The following is a 17195-nucleotide window of genomic DNA, read 5'->3' on the forward strand; positions in this document are numbered from 1 at the left end:
AACGAGTGGGATTAGTCTGAGCAAGTGTAGGTGTCCACGGAGTAGCTGTCAGTTCATCACTTTCTTTCTAGGCAGCAGAGAGAAAGGTACGCTTCTGCGCGTGGCTTATCCATCCTCAAATAAATACCTGAGATAGCAAAAACGAACTGCACCCTAAAATATCTGTTTCTCTCTATATGCTCTAAAAGGAGTCTGGCAGGACTAGCTCCAGTACAGCATCGACAGACACATAAAATTCCCTTCTGCTCCCAGCCTTTGCCTTGGTTCCCCCTCAAAGGCCGGCAGTAGCAAGGGCTTCGGCTGCCCCAATCCTTCATCTCCTGTAGCTGAACCCTGCAAGGTTTTCTGTTGCCGCTCTTGCACAGAGGAGAGGGACGCGGCCGAGTTGCTTGGATAGAAGAGGTCTTGCTTCAGAAATGACCCAGCTGCTGAGCTACCCAAAACACAGACTTTCTTGTTCTTGCAGCTTGGAGTGCAGTAGGCAAACTGTGTCGCAGCACTGGGTTTGATGCTCCTCTTGCTGCGTGATAGCAAAGTTCAAATTACAAATTCAAGAGCGCCTTTGGCACACTTACAGTGAAATTACCACTTTAAAGAGGGTGTATTTTTTCACTGGTACAACTGACTTAAGTTTTCTGATGCTGTTTTTGTAGGAGATCAGATAATGTTCTTACTAAGATGGAGTAATTCTCTACCTTGTAAGCAGTTTCTCTCATTTGCTCTGCTGATTGCTCAGCATCCATAAGAGTGGCAGGATTTGGTTGCAGATGTGAAGTCAGAGTTTTCTAAGTCTCTGTGTGAATGCTAATCAAGTTACGTATATATGTGTGCCTATTTTATATTTTTTTATTAATTGTTTGCATGAAGGAAGCCATTAATATGCTTATATAAAGGATAGTGAGATTGTCAGCCTCGGAAGAGAAGTACTGCCATGAAAAGCCTTTAAGAAGTCTACTGGTTAATTGTTCTACATGTGATCAAATCAGAAGAAATAAGGGAAGGCAGGTTTAGGTCTGATGATCTCCTTAACTATCTTACCTTTTCTGATAAGCAAATGCCATTATCAGAACTAACACTATGTAATTGGTACAAATCTTTCCAGTCCAACCAAAAATCGAATCACCGTGTAGATGGAAATGACACAGTGAATTGTAATTTTATTGTAACTTTAATTAGTTGCACTGTCAGCACAACTGTCATGATTCAATTCTTTCATACATTGTCATCAATCAGGCATAATATGTAATAACAGCATTGTCCTGTGATACCTTGTTTATGATGAAAATGTAAGTACTTTCACTAATATTCTTTTTTCAGTGTACCATTAACACAAATACAACTTTTTTCTATTATGTGACACAGCCAGTTTCTACAAGCTGGGAATATGATAATGCTTTTAGTCTTCAAAGGGCAATCGGAGAGCACAGCAAGCCGCAATGTGCTGTTATTCATCTAGTGCTGCCATGTGTTTGGTGCTGGTATAATGAGCAGTAAATACGCGATCTTAGTTTGGGGGGGGGGGAGGAAAAACTCTTACATGTTAATGCTTTTATTGATAATATGGTTCCTTATTATCATATTAATATTACTTTTCACATATAATTGCAAATACTCTGTTGCTGAAAGAGCAAAAATATTTGGACAACATGAACTTGAGTTAAAAGTGAGGAAGAGAAAGAGTGAGGCAAATCAAATGTCCAGCTGGATCAGTGATTGCTCCCAAAAGGAGGGCTGCATGATGTCAGTTTAGGGTGACAGATAGGACTTCTCCTGACTTTTTTTCTCATCTTTTACTCTCTGTCTGCGTTCACGTGGTACCCATCACTACAATATTGGCAGTACTTATGACAGAAGCGGTGTGCCATAGAGAACTAGGATCATCAGTGGTTTATAAAAGAACTGTGAATGAAATGAGGTTGCAAAACTGAGAAGTGAACCTTGATGCTTTGCATCGCAGCATTCCTTTTTCACTTAAAGACCTTCCTTCTTCCCACAGGCATGCTAGTCGGCATGTTACATACACAGGCTGTTTGTCTTTATGTGTAAAAAGTCCTCTTTGTTGGTGGGATATGCTTATTTTTAAGAAATCAATTGCTCCTGAGAGCTTGTTGCTGAAAAATCCCATTGATTTCACGGCTTAAGAATTTGGTAACCCGATAAGACTGTTTTGTAGAATAAATGGATGACCTTTTGCAGATTGCTTTTTTTCTGTTTGTTGTCCAAAGCTTTCTATCCTGGTCAGAGTTGCAGCAGCAGTATAGCAATCATTTTGCAATCCCAGCTGGAGCGAGAACTGCTATGGCTACTATGTAAACATGTACTGTTGAACTTCACTTTGTAGTGCAATTTATTTTATGCGCTCTTAATTTATGTTCTGACTTTTATAGTTCATGTCAGACCTCTTTAATAGTAGCGATGGTTCTTTGTTCTTTGCATTGTTGGCAGTCATAGACCTTAAAGCATTTTACAAAGGAACGGTAAGTGCCATTGTCCCATTTTTATTGAGGAACAAACTCCAGGACTGGAAGTGACCTACTGAAAATCTCACAGCCTGCAGAAGAGCCAAGACTTCCTAAAAACTTATGACCGTAATTACCAGATTTAAAAATATTTGTGACTGTTTAAAGTACCTAGGAGCACATTATAAGAGATATAGTAATCTCATTGAAATGATGCTGGAAAAGAAACAACCCAGGGTGCCCGCAGAGTGTGCCTGCATGTGTGTGAGCATGTGTGCATAACCTTTAGTTAGGGGTATTGTTTTAAGCAAAGATTCCGTGGGACCTTAAATGTCCTTACATTAAAGCATGTCTAAATATCACTTCCATATTAAACATGTTTAATAATATTTACAATACAAACTAGGACAGTGCCAGCTTTCTTGAAATGGGAATCTATGACTGAAAGCAATACGACGTTTGACCCCTACAACATGTTCTAGTAGGACTCACACCTCTGTGCTGCTGGGATATAATGTGGGTCGTGCATACATTCATCCTTGGCTTCACTTAACAGCTTCATTTCTTGTGTCCTCCTAGTAAGAGTGCTTCTATTTGGGGGATTTCAGTTAAATACTCTACCAGGAAGGACTTGCTTTAAAGTTTAACACAGTACGTTATTCTCTGCAGTGTAAAATTAGCTAAATGAGCAAATAGTAGTACCTGATTTCTTGACATATTTTAGTGATATTATTATAAAAGGTATGTTGACCACAAGCTGAGTCAGAACTTCACTGTAAGAAGATTCCTAAATTTTTTTAACTTGGTGAACTCAGTTGAACTGTGAAGAAATGCATAAGATATGTGAACAGCTCATTAACTAAATTAAAAAAATTACAAATAGATTCATCCATCACTGGGTAGCCTTGAAAATGTGTATGTTTATACTCGCATCCTGTTGACCATTCTTTCAGCTCATATTTTGTACTTCAGAACATAGCATGGTGACATTTGTTATCTTACTTGATGGCACAGTGCTGAACTCTCTGTAACAAGATCTTTTTATTCAGATTGCTAGTTTTTTCTATCAAAATAATAGCTTATCACTGTCATAAGTTATCTTTACAACATACCTGAAAATACTGTGGTTACCTGCCTTGCTGAATAGGAAGATGGCATGATAAGCGATCACTTAAGTGTACACCAGATGTTTTTTGTAATACTGAAGAAAAGCAGACCAGAATTTCACCCTGATTCTGGGTTGGTGCTTTATTTGTTCTTGTGTTGTTGGGATGAATAGAACAGAACATATTATAAATTCCTGGACTGTGAGTTATATTAAAAACCATAATACTATTTTATATAGCTCATATCCTAGTAGCTAGGTAATTGTAATTATTTCAGATTTTCAGGCACCATTGTGCTGGAGCAGGATTTTTAGGGAAAGTTGACTTTGGTTTCTAAAGTGCATTATTTTCCTCACTGTTGAAATGCCATATTGTCATATTACAAACATACTGGAAGTTTTATTTAAATATGATGCATCAAGCATCTAGATGAGCATGAGGTCCAGTCCTATGTATGTTTCACAGGGAAGAGTCCCATGGAGATCTACACATGATGAACTTGGACCTTGGTGAAAATTCTGCATGGTTTTGTGAACAAGTATGTAAGACAAAAAACCACTTCTTTCCAATATAGAGGAAAAGAAAACATTCAGTAGGACCATGCACTTCGGATTTGTTTTAAATTACCCACGCTTTTATATTTAGCTTGATATAGTCAATGAGCCTGTGTAGCCCAAAGTTCCTCTGAAGATGACACAAAAATGTATAGAAAAGCTAAGGCCTTTGAAAAAGTTTTGGTCTTCATTGTGCATCTTCCTCTTTCCCAACTTGGCATACACATAATACAGTCTTCAGAGAAAGACCACCACTGGACAATGGTGTCCAATCAAGGGTTAGAAAGATTGCTTTTACTGAAAAATTTCTGTGGAAGAAAATGTGAATTCTTCTAAGAACTTTTCTGACTATATATTGGAAGTTCTTAACTTGAGAGAAATGCCTTCAATTTTCATCTAGAATATGTTATTTTTGTTAAAAATTAAATACATGTCTTTAAAGCTGAGGAAAATAGGAGATACTGTGAATATATGTATATATTCTTTTGGAAACTGTATGCAATGAGGTACATTGTATGAAAGAATTATAAAGTAAAATAATTTTTAGATTTGAGTCATCTTTCCGTGACATTGACTCCTGTTGCCACTGAAACGCACATCAAAACTCACTTCAAAAGAAAGTGGAGATTGTCTTCATTACATATCTTCAGTGCTGCATCACTAATGGATAAGGTAAAAGCTGTGATTACAGTCTCCTTTTCACAAATATCCTCTTTCTAATAGCTGACATGCTAGTTTTTATATTTTTCATAGTCTAAAGATGGTGTATTTAATAACATATAATCATTATTATCTAAAGGCTCTGAAATAGTTATTATAGTAATGATGTATGTTACTTAAGCTTATTCAAAGTTCCTTCTATATTGTTTCTTATTCTAGCAGTAGCTATATCATTTAACTTATCAAGGAGCTTCCCAAACTTTTCCTTTTGTGATGGTTGCATGCTCTTGATGTTATCTTTCATAATGATTTTATTAGAAGTTACCTGACAATAAGTTTTATTATGTCCATCCAGTCTTTACTTACTCAAGAGGGTAGTAATACCAGTTTTAGATAAATGACCCGGGATTTATGCACTTGTTGTTGTTGTTTTCTCTCCAATATTCCGTCATGTTAGATTCTGTAGTACTCATGGAGTTTTAAAATCTGTTATATTATAGAGGCTATAATAACAAAAATACATGTTTCCTTAAATAGCATTTCATAGTAACAGAGCAAGATCATGTTTTTAAGTTTTATCTTATGTGATTTTGATTTATATTGTATATAACAATCTTTTTTTCTGTGCATATATTGTGTTTAATCCTTATTTTGATGACATCTTACCTGCATAGAATTTACATGTCTTATTTTTGCCTACTATTTAACTGGCTGTTGCTATTTTTATAGCAACCTGTACTCAATAACAGCTAACCTCTCACACTGTGAACATACCCAAAAAGAAGCACTCTCATTAATGATCATAGTAATCCTGAGCAGCAAACAGAGCTTTATCTGTCAGTTCCAAGAAAAAATACTATCTGAAATAATTTGTGTAATATACAGATAATAAGAGATTAGTGCATCTGTTCCAAAGAGCCTGACCTTCAAACCATTAGCTCTGCAAGATTCAAGCACCATGGTGTAATCCTGCTATGAAAGGCAAGTTTGTTTTACTTTTGTATTTTACGATCTTCATCCATGAGCTAGTATATATTGAAATCCCTGGAAAGATGTAGTACTACTTGGCTTAAGTTATTCTATGCTAAGTTAGAGACTAAAATTACTGTAAAAGGCAAGTTTCTGGTTTGGCAATAGTAAGCCTAGGACTGTGAAAATAAGGTGTGCTTATTATATTTTCATTTTATGCCATCTGCTCTGGGGAGCCATCTTTCTATATGCTATCTGCAAGTAAATTTGGATTTTGAAATCTGTGGTTCAGACTGGCTGATTGATTACTGTAGATTTTCATGTTTGGTTTTATGATGTGGATTTGAAAGTTTCCCTTCATACCGAGCAGTTCGATTTTCTGCTGCCCTTTCTCATTTTCTTCGTGTTGATGTCCATATGCAATTTTTGTTTTCCAGTTTATTTTAAAAAGGTTGTCATCTCTTCATCTGTGATAGGTTTGTTAGTGCCCTCTATATCAAAACAGCAAGAAAATGTAAGGTTCGGTCTTAGCCTCTGCCTTTGGATAATGTAGAAAGAGGAAAATGGCCTGTTAAATAGCGTGGAAGTATTGGAATTAGCTTCGTATTGTGCTGGAATATCTATTATTAGCATACATGGAGCAACATTTGCAGATATTCTATTAGCTCAAGACAAGTGCCTTTAATCATTAAACTTACTAATATGCCTGCACCATTGCATTAAAAATTGTAGTTCAGGTAACCCTGTGTTTTACTTGGCATAGCATTTTGGAAGTGTTTTCACTTCAGAAATAGCTAGAAGTTTGGGAGAGAGTTGCATTTTTTTTCTGTAGAGATAGGCTGTATTAGCACCGTTTCATTTTCTTTTTCCATCTCATCCTGCCTTGTGTTTGAAAGGGCTTTAAAATTTGGTAAACACTCGCTGTCTACTTATATTTATTGGCTCTAATTCAGATCTTTCAAATACTAATTTATAATAAATGGCTAATTCCCCCTTGTGCTTGTATTTTTCTTAGCTTTTTATTGTGTTTGTAACAGATTAATTATATGAGAAATCTATTATCAAACAAGCCAACAGTCACAATAAAGAAATCTTGCCTTGTAATAAAAATTTAGCATAATTTACCAGAGAAAACACAGAACAACTCTTCCTGTATCAGTACCCTTTCTGCCTGGTGTCTGTTGACCGTTGTCTCATCTCCTTTGCCTTTGAGAAGGACGAGCGCTTCCTCGCTAGCCAAGGTTTGCAACCCAGAAAAGGAAGCTGAGGAGAAGGAGAAATGGGCAGCCGTAGGGACCTGCAAAAATAATCTGGATTCATTTTTAATGGCAAAAGGCAAGGTGTTACAGAAAATCCTTCTATCTCGCATCTCTCCCTACCTTGCCCAGTGATCAGAGCCATACTGATGCGGTGGCAGTTTTTTGTGCTGGTGTCTGTCTGCAGCACAGCTGAAACTTTACGTCTCGTCAGGAGAGTTTTCTTCAGTGCATATTTGATAATGGGCATAAACCAGCAATACTGGATGCAAACCTTAGGATTTCATAGCAGAGTTATGCCGGAGCAGTCATTTAGGAAGGTTGGCTGAACGATCTGTCTCTAAACTGTGTCTTCGTTTGCAGTTGTCCACTTTCAGTAATATAAACACAAAGGGAACAATTATATCTTACAGTTACGCGGTGTTTATCTAGCACAGATCCACTGCCCAAGTCCGTAGGTGTTTTTACATACTGACTGCTGTAACTAATGTAAACCAGTTTGAACGTAATGCCACAAACAGCTGTTTTAAAACGAAAACATTCAGCAACTGGCTCGCTCACTGCTTACCTGTCTTAACGACTACTGTGAATAAAAAGCTGATTAAAAAGGTAAATTTTGCACCGGGGCCACCATTAAGTGGATTTGAACTCTAGCTGACCAAAAGACGGAGCCTCTCCTGAGTTTTTAGTCTCCCTTCTGGCAGCTGTTACCTGGGCTGACCTCAAATGCAAGAGGTAGGTCTGTGTGTCATCGCAACATAGCTGGCTTGGGACTTTATGTAGTCACGTTTAAAAAGAAATTAATTCAAAAGCAAAGTAAACCTTAGCATAGGTACTTCGGCTGAAGAAGAGCGTGGCTGTATGTTACTGTAGCTGAAACTTCAGAGGGATCACTGATGGTGATACAGGGTACAGCACTGCAAGCAAGGTTGCAAAAACAACACGCACATTTGTGTTTAGGAATGTAGAAAGTTTAAATGAAAGTTTGTTTTGGGGGGTGGTACTTTGGAGGCTGCCCAGAAAAATTTGCTCTGTAGAGCTCGAATTCGCTCTTCCTGCAGTGGTGGAGGAACAAGCCAAGCTTTTTGGTCAGCATTTCTGTTACAGATCCGGAATTGCAGATCAAACAGTTACAATCCTGGCAAGGGGTTTTGATCATACAAATAAGAAAAATAAGGAATGATTTTTCCTGAGACTAGGAGAAGGAGGGTAAAGGAGGAAAGGCCGTGACTGAAGTGGGGGCTTTCTGGGAGCCAGTGGCGTGAAAGCCTTCCCTCCATGGGTTTTTTATTTAAACTATACACCTCTGTTGAGTTTCCCTGAGTAAGAGCCTGAGTGGGAGGGAATTTCTGTACACTTGACATAAGCGGAGCACTTTGTGTAGAACTGCTCAACAAGGCAGCTGCTCTCAGAGCCTTTGCCGTGCGTGTGCTTGAAGGCACGTCTCGGGAGGGTGACAGGCACACGTTAGCAGCTACCAACATCAGCATTTTCTTCCTACCGTGGCATTACGCTGACCTTTGGAAGATAAATCTGTCCATTTAATTGTATTTTTCTGTTTTAATTTTTTCAACATACATGATGAGAGAACTGCAGACCATATGACTACGTATTTTTCAAAAAGGTGGTAAGCCACCCTCTCTGTGGTATTCTGAGCATCATTTCTAAATGTGTACTGCAGAGCAAGAAGATACAAATTATACAAATTACTTTAACCATTGCACTATATAGGAAATCTGTGCCTATGCAGTGAAAACAGGTGGACATTTCTGCATAGGTGTGACATTGAGATATATTGCATCCCCACTGCGGAGGATTTTGAATTTGTTAGTCACTCATACAGTATTTGCAACCACAAGTCCTGTTACATCTTTATTAGCTGAAATGCACAATGCCATTTGTGGCATTTTTCTCATTAATCATTTTACGATACTTTAAATAATCAGAACTTCACCATAACTTGAAGATCCACTGGAGAGAAATTTATTGCATCATGTTTTTCGTTTTCTCCCCATTATAATTCTTTTTGAAATAGTTTTCTTCTTTTTGCTTGACAAATGCTGAGACATTTCCTTTCTCCTTTCTATCTTTAATCAACCTGATGTCCAAATTCATTAGGTTGGGTACCTCCTTTCTTTGTAAAAGAGAGCGAGAGAAAGCACATCGGTCCCTACAATGCTTGAATGCCAAGCTGATAAAGGTTTGTTGAATTAATTGATTCTTAAGCAATTGCAAGAGGAAAGCATATTACATTTTTGGAGTAGAGTATCAGAAAAACTGAACGATTTGACGTGGAAACAACTCTGTGGCAAAGTCTGTTTCCTCAAAATGAAGTTTAAAGATGAAAGGGGTAATTCAAAAAGGAAGTTCTGTTCTCAAAATGCACATGGGTATTTAAGAGGCAGTAAAACTTTAACTTTGGTGTGCTCAAAGTCCCTCTAAGACAGTAGCATTGTTAAGAATTTTCTGTAGCATAACTGTAATTTAGTATTTAATGCTAATTTGATGGTTTCTCAGCTTTGCAATTTTTCAGGTGGTTTTGTACCAAAATTCATGCAGAATGAGTCAAAATCACCAAGGCAGAGAAATGTATTTCTGGGTTTGTCTGACTCTCCTCATCCAGTGCTGAACAGCAGCGTTAAAAAATTGCATCAACCAAGGCTACCAAGAATATTTTGTGCTCTTCTCTACTTGCACATCCCTAGAAAATACACTGCTGACTGAATTTTTTAATGTTTCGGCAATATATTATGAAGTGCTAGCTGGCAGGTAGGTCAGTACTTTTTCACTGCAAGGCCCTATAATGTAATCAGAGTTGTAAAAGGAACTTGTGAGTGAAGCAACTTGATCATTCCTCGCAGTGCTGCCGTGCCAAGTGGTTACAGGAGAACGAGGGAGAGGCAACGCCAAGACCCCAGAGATTTATTCTACCCAGAAACAGCACGAGATACTTAAACAAAGGTGAATTTGCTTTAGGTGCCGGCTGCTTGCTAAGGATTATATCGTAGCCGATGTTTAATTTTGCTTAAACCGGAGGTAAGCCTGTGTTTTCTGTGTGTTACTGTGATGAGCCTACTTATTAGTCTGATCTAGCAGCGTGTGTTAGTCTGGGGCTATAACTTTGCAACGTTACAGTCACTAAGGAAAAACCTGTGCTGGCGTGATACTCCATTGATCTGATACACTAGAAATGATCTCTAAAGGCAGGTTAGTAACATTTTTAAAGGGAAATGTAATACCCACCTGGGAGGTGCTCTTAGTGGTAAAATAAAACTTGAAGGGCTTGAAAGTTGCAGTCCGAACAAATCAAACCACAGAAAAGGTACGGCGTATTCAGATCCATTCGCAGGATGCAAATTGTTGTGAGGAAAAGGAGGGGACTGTTTCTGAAGCCGTAGTGTCTCCTGATTAGTGTGCTGTGCCATTAAATTCGGGTTAGTATTCAGAAACTTTTCAACTGTACAAAAAGGCATGTAACATCTTTTTACTAGAAGACGCTTTGGCACCAGTGGTTTTGACAGTGTTTCAATTTACAGTTTTTATGGAAATTATTAAAAGAATTAGGCTTTGGGTTGCCATTATGTACATCACAGTTCTCAGGAAATTTTTTGAAGATGCATAGCAATAGTAAGGTTTTTTTATTAGTGATATCTTATAAATTGTCTCGTGGGTGATATCATCTTGTAAAACATTGTCTTTTAGTAATTATACTGTCATTTTATGTTTTTAATAATAAATACTGAAGTATTTGTAATTGTGAAGACTCTTACTTAAAAACAGTCTCAAATTTACTAAAATTGCAATGGCTGCCTAGAACCAAAAAAGACATCATGCAGTTACTTAAATATGTTTAAATTTTTAAAGAAATAAAATGTTGGTTTAGTTTATCTGAAGAATCTCTTCTACTTTCTCCTGCATTACAATGTTGTTTTCCCCTCCTGTATTAACTGGCAGGTGTGTCCCAGCACCCTTGCAGTGGACAAATGTTATCTCTGTACCATATGTCAGTTCTCTTCTAAGGGTTGGCTGGTAATAAACGATGTAATGTAGGGCTGTGTTTTGCTGTAAAAATGTTACTGTTGAAGTGCAAACAGCTTTTCTGAGCTGCTTTCGTTCCGTCTCGCTTTCTCCTCCAGTCTAACAAAGCCAAGAATATGTAAGAAAGTGAGTGCTTGAAATTTTATAAACTGTTTATATAGTAAATAATTTGTTGGAAATAGGACTTTGTTGTGTTGCTAATTGAATTTCACTGAAATGGGCTTTAAGAGTTGAAGAACTAGGCATGTATACCTATTACCAGTTTCATTGACATATTCTGCTTTTATATAGCTCTTTGCATATGTGTAAACAAGGTAATTAAGATGCTGTTATTTCTGTATGTTTATGAAGTGTGTTTAGTGCAACCCCAGCAGTAAAAACTCGTTACCATGTATCATCACTGATTGCCTCATTTTGGCTGACAGACAGTGGCTGATTTCACTTCATTGCAAGTATGTGGACAAAACTATTAATGTAAAAGTCTTTGGACAAAAAATACTAGTAATTTCAGAAGCCATAACTGAACTTCTTCTGACCAGATACCCTTGCTTTTCCTTCCAGGTTTTTCCTTTCCAGGTTTTCTTCCCTGACATGGGGAATTCATAGGTATCAGGATAATCATACAAAATGACAGTCTTGTTTTTACTTTTTTTTTTTTTTTTTTTTCCCCAGTAAACATGCCTAAGACCATCTTTTCTTAAGGAGATACGATTTGTAAAAGCAGTTGCTCAGAGTTTTGAGGCCGTGGTCAGGTAGTAAATAATGGCCTGATTTTCAAGTTCCTGTTTACTTTTGTTTTGAGCAAGGACCTTAAGCAGTTCTCAAAGTACTTCTTCAGCTTCACAGAAGTCAATAGGAGCTGTTGGATAAGTAAAGTTACTTTCCTTTGAAATCTAAGTGCAAACTGTTAAAGAGTCTGAGTTTGCAAGTTTGCTTTTCAATGATAAACACAGTCAAAAGCTGAGATTCTGCAGTACGCTGGCTAAAATGCCATCAAAGCATTAACATAACTGTTAACAGCATTTCAATGAATTCTCCTTTTGTTAGGATTGGTGCTTTTTCTTCCTTTGTCTCTAAATATGTCAGAAAAAAATACTGTGTATATTAACGGACTAATTGCATTATCTTCTTTTTATCTGAAAAATATCTTTTTATATCTTCTGTATTATCTGAAAATATTTATTGGGAATGAAATTGGTTTGCCAGCTGAATATATGAATTTACAAATATAGTTGTGAGATACAGTTTTTTCCAAAATCCTGATAAAAGGATACATCTTGGTAAATTATCTCAGCTGAAAAGGTGAATATTCTTTCTAGAAGGTTTTGTTATTTATAATAGTATAAATGTTGTTTGTGGATTTGTTTTAATAAATAGAAATGGGAAGAAGTACATGATGGTTTATATTTGGATCTAACACCACAGAATATGAACAGCATTCTCCTTTCTTTGAATATATTGTGTGATAGGTGGAGGAAACATTTAGAAGACCATTACTACAATATTTCAGATGTCTTTTTATAAACAGCATTATATATTCAGGAGAGTATAGCAGAATACACAGAATGGAAAATAGAGTGGAGTATTGTGGAATATGAAGTCTAGGAAACATTTGTATTTAAAGGTCATATTTTTTACTATTTATCTTCTGTCCATAGTCACTATGTATTTTCAATCTTTGCAATCAATCTACTGCTGAGTTCATCTGAGATGTACACACATACAAGAAAATGCTGTTTGAATCATTTCTTCTTTTCTTTCTCTGTTTTAGGACTAAAGCCAAAGGGCGCTTTGTCAATTCATGTGTAAATACATTTTGTTGTTGTTTGAAAGTGCTGCATGCAGAGTGAGTGGGATGCTGCAGAACTTGTAACTCAGCAGGTCTCCCAGCAGCTAAATTTGAGGTTGTAAAATCAGTAGCACGTCAGAAAGGACCAGAAGGAAATGTGCCCCTTGGCTTTTCTTTTTATAGTTCTTTGAATTGAGGATGACCCTTACTATTCCAGTTGGCGTAATCTTGGTGGTGTCTCGCACAGTCAGTGTGCAAACCAACAATATGGTCACAGTCCTGCCAGGTTTCAGTCAGAGCTGGCTTGGAGCTGTAGTCCTTTTAGGCTTTCTTTGGATGCATGAGCGTGCTTGATACCGTGAATAATTTGCCCTTGAGTCATGCAATGACATTGAGTATTAGTACCCTTCTTATTAGCCCTTTCATTAGTGGATTTAGCAGTGGTGTATGCTTTGTTCTCTGGAGCGTTCTTTTGAATGAGTCACGAATTTTCCATGCCACATACCCAGGTGCTGCATGTGTGTAAAGTTCTTTTTTTGGTGCTAACCAACCAGTTGCCCTCAGGTATGATTCTGGGCAATGCTCGCTCAAGGCACCTCTCCCTATAGGCAGTACATAGAAGACAATGTCAGGATTGTCGTCTTCTGCCCTGCAGAGATCTCTAACACTGTCCTACTGACTAAATCACCAATGACAAAGCCAGGCCAATGGTGATGCCATGTGCAACATGCCTTCGCTAAGAGCAGTCATGGATTCAAGTCATTTTGGGCCATTTGTCCTGGCTTTGCCATCTCTGAATTGGATGCCTTTAGAAACGTAAAGCTAGCCTTCAGGTATCTCCAGTAGGCCATCTTAATTCTATAGATACTATCACTGACCCTTTCTCGCTAATATAATTCTGTTGTCAATGGTGTTTCCTGGCTGCTATACTTGAAGGTGATGAGGAAGTACAGAAATTGGGGACACATCAACTGCATTGATATTTTGTGCAAATGTGAGACAGCGCGTACACTAACGAGCTTGCTTTTTGCTCTTCTTCATTACTTAGATCAGGATCTCCATTAATTTGCTCTTGTCTGAGAAAACCAAAATCAGGGACCAGTTTCTTGTCAGACCAAAAAAGAATCCCTATAGGCTGTATTTACAATACATAGACTGAAATAGCACATTGCACACGTGCATCGGTGTGTTGTAGCAGGAGTGCTAAAACGAGGCTCTTGATGAATTGCAAGATGCTTACAAACTGTGTATGTTTTGTAGCTGCAGATGGCTGCTTTATGATCCTTTTGCATCAGTTATTAAATCTGCCAAAATGTTCATCACAGTTGCTCTATAATAGTCTTTCTCTAGCTTGTACCTGTTAAACTATACGTTTACATGCAATTTATACACATCGATCTGCATTTCTGCTTGCAGAAAGCCTTACATAACTGACACAGCAGACAGAAGCATACAGGCCATTTTGGAATAAATTTTGCACCTAAATGGTATTCAGTATAGGGACAGTTTATCTTCAGTCTGCACAATGAATATGGTGTAATTTACACAGTGCAGGCAAATAACTGTAATGTATTATAAAATTTAATTGTACATACCAAACTAATAAAAATCAGAAGCAGGACCAAGCATTTTGCAATAGATAACTAGGCAAGAGTAGCAAATCTTCTCAATATATCATAGATATTGAACTTAAATATTTTACAAACTTGTACTATTCGTATAAAGGCAGCATTCCAAAGATATATGCAGAACTGCTAGATTAAAAGTAATACCAGATGAAAATGAAAGTTTTAAAAAGAACACATTATCAAGAACAGGAGAAACACTGGTAGTTGTTCGGATTCTGTATTTCACTGTGCAGTTAAGGCAGGACTGGAAGTTGTACCCCAAAGTGTGACTTCGTATTACTGGGGCAGCTTTAGAAATAACAGCAGTTCCCAATTCCACTGTATGCTAACCACCTCCCTCCCTTGCAGAACTAGGTTTTGCTGAGAAGTTTACAGGAGTACACCAACAAGACAAACTGTTCTCATTACTTTTTGTGCTATAAGTGGATGAAAAAAATATGATCTGCATAACTGACCAAGGTTAAAACATCCAAAACCTGTGCAACGTGTGTTTCGGTTCTTAGTCATGGGCAAAGGCGATTCCCTTTATGCCATAGAACTCTTGAGGTATTTTACCCTTCTGTCTTGGGTTACTTTTATGTTATATTTCTGATTGTACTACAGAATATTAAGACTGAGGTTGTACAATGAAATATGCAGGAGGACTCTAGTTTTCCCAGGAAATGTTGTGGATACTAGTAGCACTTACAAGAGGAGGCAAAAAGAATTTGTTTTAATTTTCAACCTGAAAAAAAATGTTGACAAGAAAAAAAAGAGGTGGAATCCAGCAGAGTAAGGCAGAGAGCAGTGTCTTGAAAAACATTCGGGAAAAGACAGTCTGGTATTTGCAGCACAGCGAGACAAGGTTGTGGACTTGCTTATGGCCGTGCACAAGGATTCCTACTTCATGGTCTGTGCATTTAAAACCTGTGCAGCAAAGAAGTATGTTCAAGCAGCAACATGGACATTATCCATGATAATATAAAATTACTCTTTCTGAAAAACCCACTTGCTATTTTCAATCTCTGCTGTGGCTCAAAGCTAAATATTCATTTCTGTAATGTCACCCATGGATATTTTTTACAGTGGTTATTTCTATGAATATGTTCTTCAGCCTGGTTCAGATCCCTAAGTTCCAGCACCCACCGTGTTGTCCAGGTGGTCCAGAGCAACATCTCTTTCCCAATTTGTGCCAAGGTCATGATGATCTTGTAGCTACCTTTAGTGTCCCATCACTCCCATTTCCTGAGCCGTGAATACTCACAGGCAACCCTATTCAGGCCCCCAGATTTCAGGCTCTACCATATTATATCCTTCTGCTCATGCTGCCTGATCTGGCTGGCTCCGGAAAAGAAGGCAGGGGGTAAACCACGTAATCTCACCTGCTTTGTAGGAGCAGATGGAAGCAGATGGAAACTTTCAGACAGGTCCCAGCAAAAGAGAAAAGCCCAAAACAATATGGGTGGCAAATGCGTAGCTACTGAAAGTGTGAGAGTCCTGCTTTGGTGTAGGGCTCTGCATGTGGGCTATGCTTCCTAGGCTGCCTTTTGATTAATTTTTGATGCTCAGCTTACCTTTCAGCGTCGATGTGCTGGACACACCATCTGTTTTTAAACATAAAGCTCGGGTCCAAAATGTAGCATTTGATTTTCTACATATGGAGTCACTGAAGTTCCAGCAAATACCTTCCACAGCCACCTGCACTGTCCACAAGCAGAACCTGGTCTGCCTGGTGTACCTTGTCCAGCCTACTCTACTCATGTTTAGCAGCACTGAATAATGCCTTTTCAGCTGACCAAGGACCGGGAATTTGGATGAGTTGCAGTGGCCCACAGCAAAACCTCAGAGCTGTTGGCCTCAGAAAGGAGTAAAGGATCTGTGGAAATAGCTGATTTCTTCTGCTCAGCAGTTTCTCTGCTTCTGGGTGGCCATAGGTAAACAACCCCTGCTCCAGAAGGCATGAGAGGAAAACCACAGCCCCTTTTGCTGTGCTGATGTCTCTCTCCTCTAAGCCCAATACACGAATTCTTTCTTTTTCGCTTTGGCCACGTTTGCTGTCTCTCTGCTAGCTCTGGAGAGGTTACCGTGATAACTCGGGGAGGGGGAGCTGCTCTGTGGTATGATTTCTCCTTGCCCTCCACCAGCTCTGCAGACCCAAAGAGCAAGGGTGAGCTGTTCTCCGCAGCACGGTTAAACACCCTGAGCAATGGATGTCGCGGGGCTGCCAAAGCCATAACTTTTATGTGAAGAAAAGTCAAGATCTGTCAGCTTCAAACATCAACGGTGTCCATGTGAAACAGGAAGGTGAGAAATTTTTCAGAGCAATCCAGTCCACAGCAGGTGGAAGTGGAAGAAACATTGACTTTTTCAGACGCTCCCCTGAGCAGACTGTGAAAAGGAAGCACAGACTTCGCAGAGAGCAAATGAAGGAGCACTGAAATGAAGGGACAAATGCAGGAGAAGAATGTTTCTGCATGCACTTACGTGGAACTTTGTCAAATCTATTACTTCCTGAGAGAAACTAATGTTACCCATTGAATGATAGGCTGAACTAAATGCAAAAGAACAGGACACTGAGTTTGAAGTCAGCACACGCTATTACATCACACAGAGACTTTGGTGGAAGTTTTTCAATTATAGATCTCTGAGAACAATTATCGTCATCTAGAAGCATAATTTCTGCCATGCAACAGCAGAATTCTTTGATTGACCGTTGCATCTTGAGCCCATAACCACCCCTGTAAGGGACTGGAAGCT

General features: G+C 38.3%; 1 protein-coding gene across 48 annotated transcripts in view; it reads left to right on the forward strand.

Moving 5' to 3' along the window:
• Positions 1 to 17195, forward strand: part of RIMS1 (regulating synaptic membrane exocytosis 1) — a 338964-nt gene that overhangs the window by 309201 nt on the left and 12568 nt on the right. The gene's annotated exons all lie outside the window — the stretch shown is intronic.

The sequence above is a fragment of the Haliaeetus albicilla genome, chromosome 17, assembly GCF_947461875.1.
Source record: "Haliaeetus albicilla chromosome 17, bHalAlb1.1, whole genome shotgun sequence".
Classification (NCBI taxonomy): Eukaryota; Metazoa; Chordata; class Aves; order Accipitriformes; family Accipitridae; genus Haliaeetus; species Haliaeetus albicilla.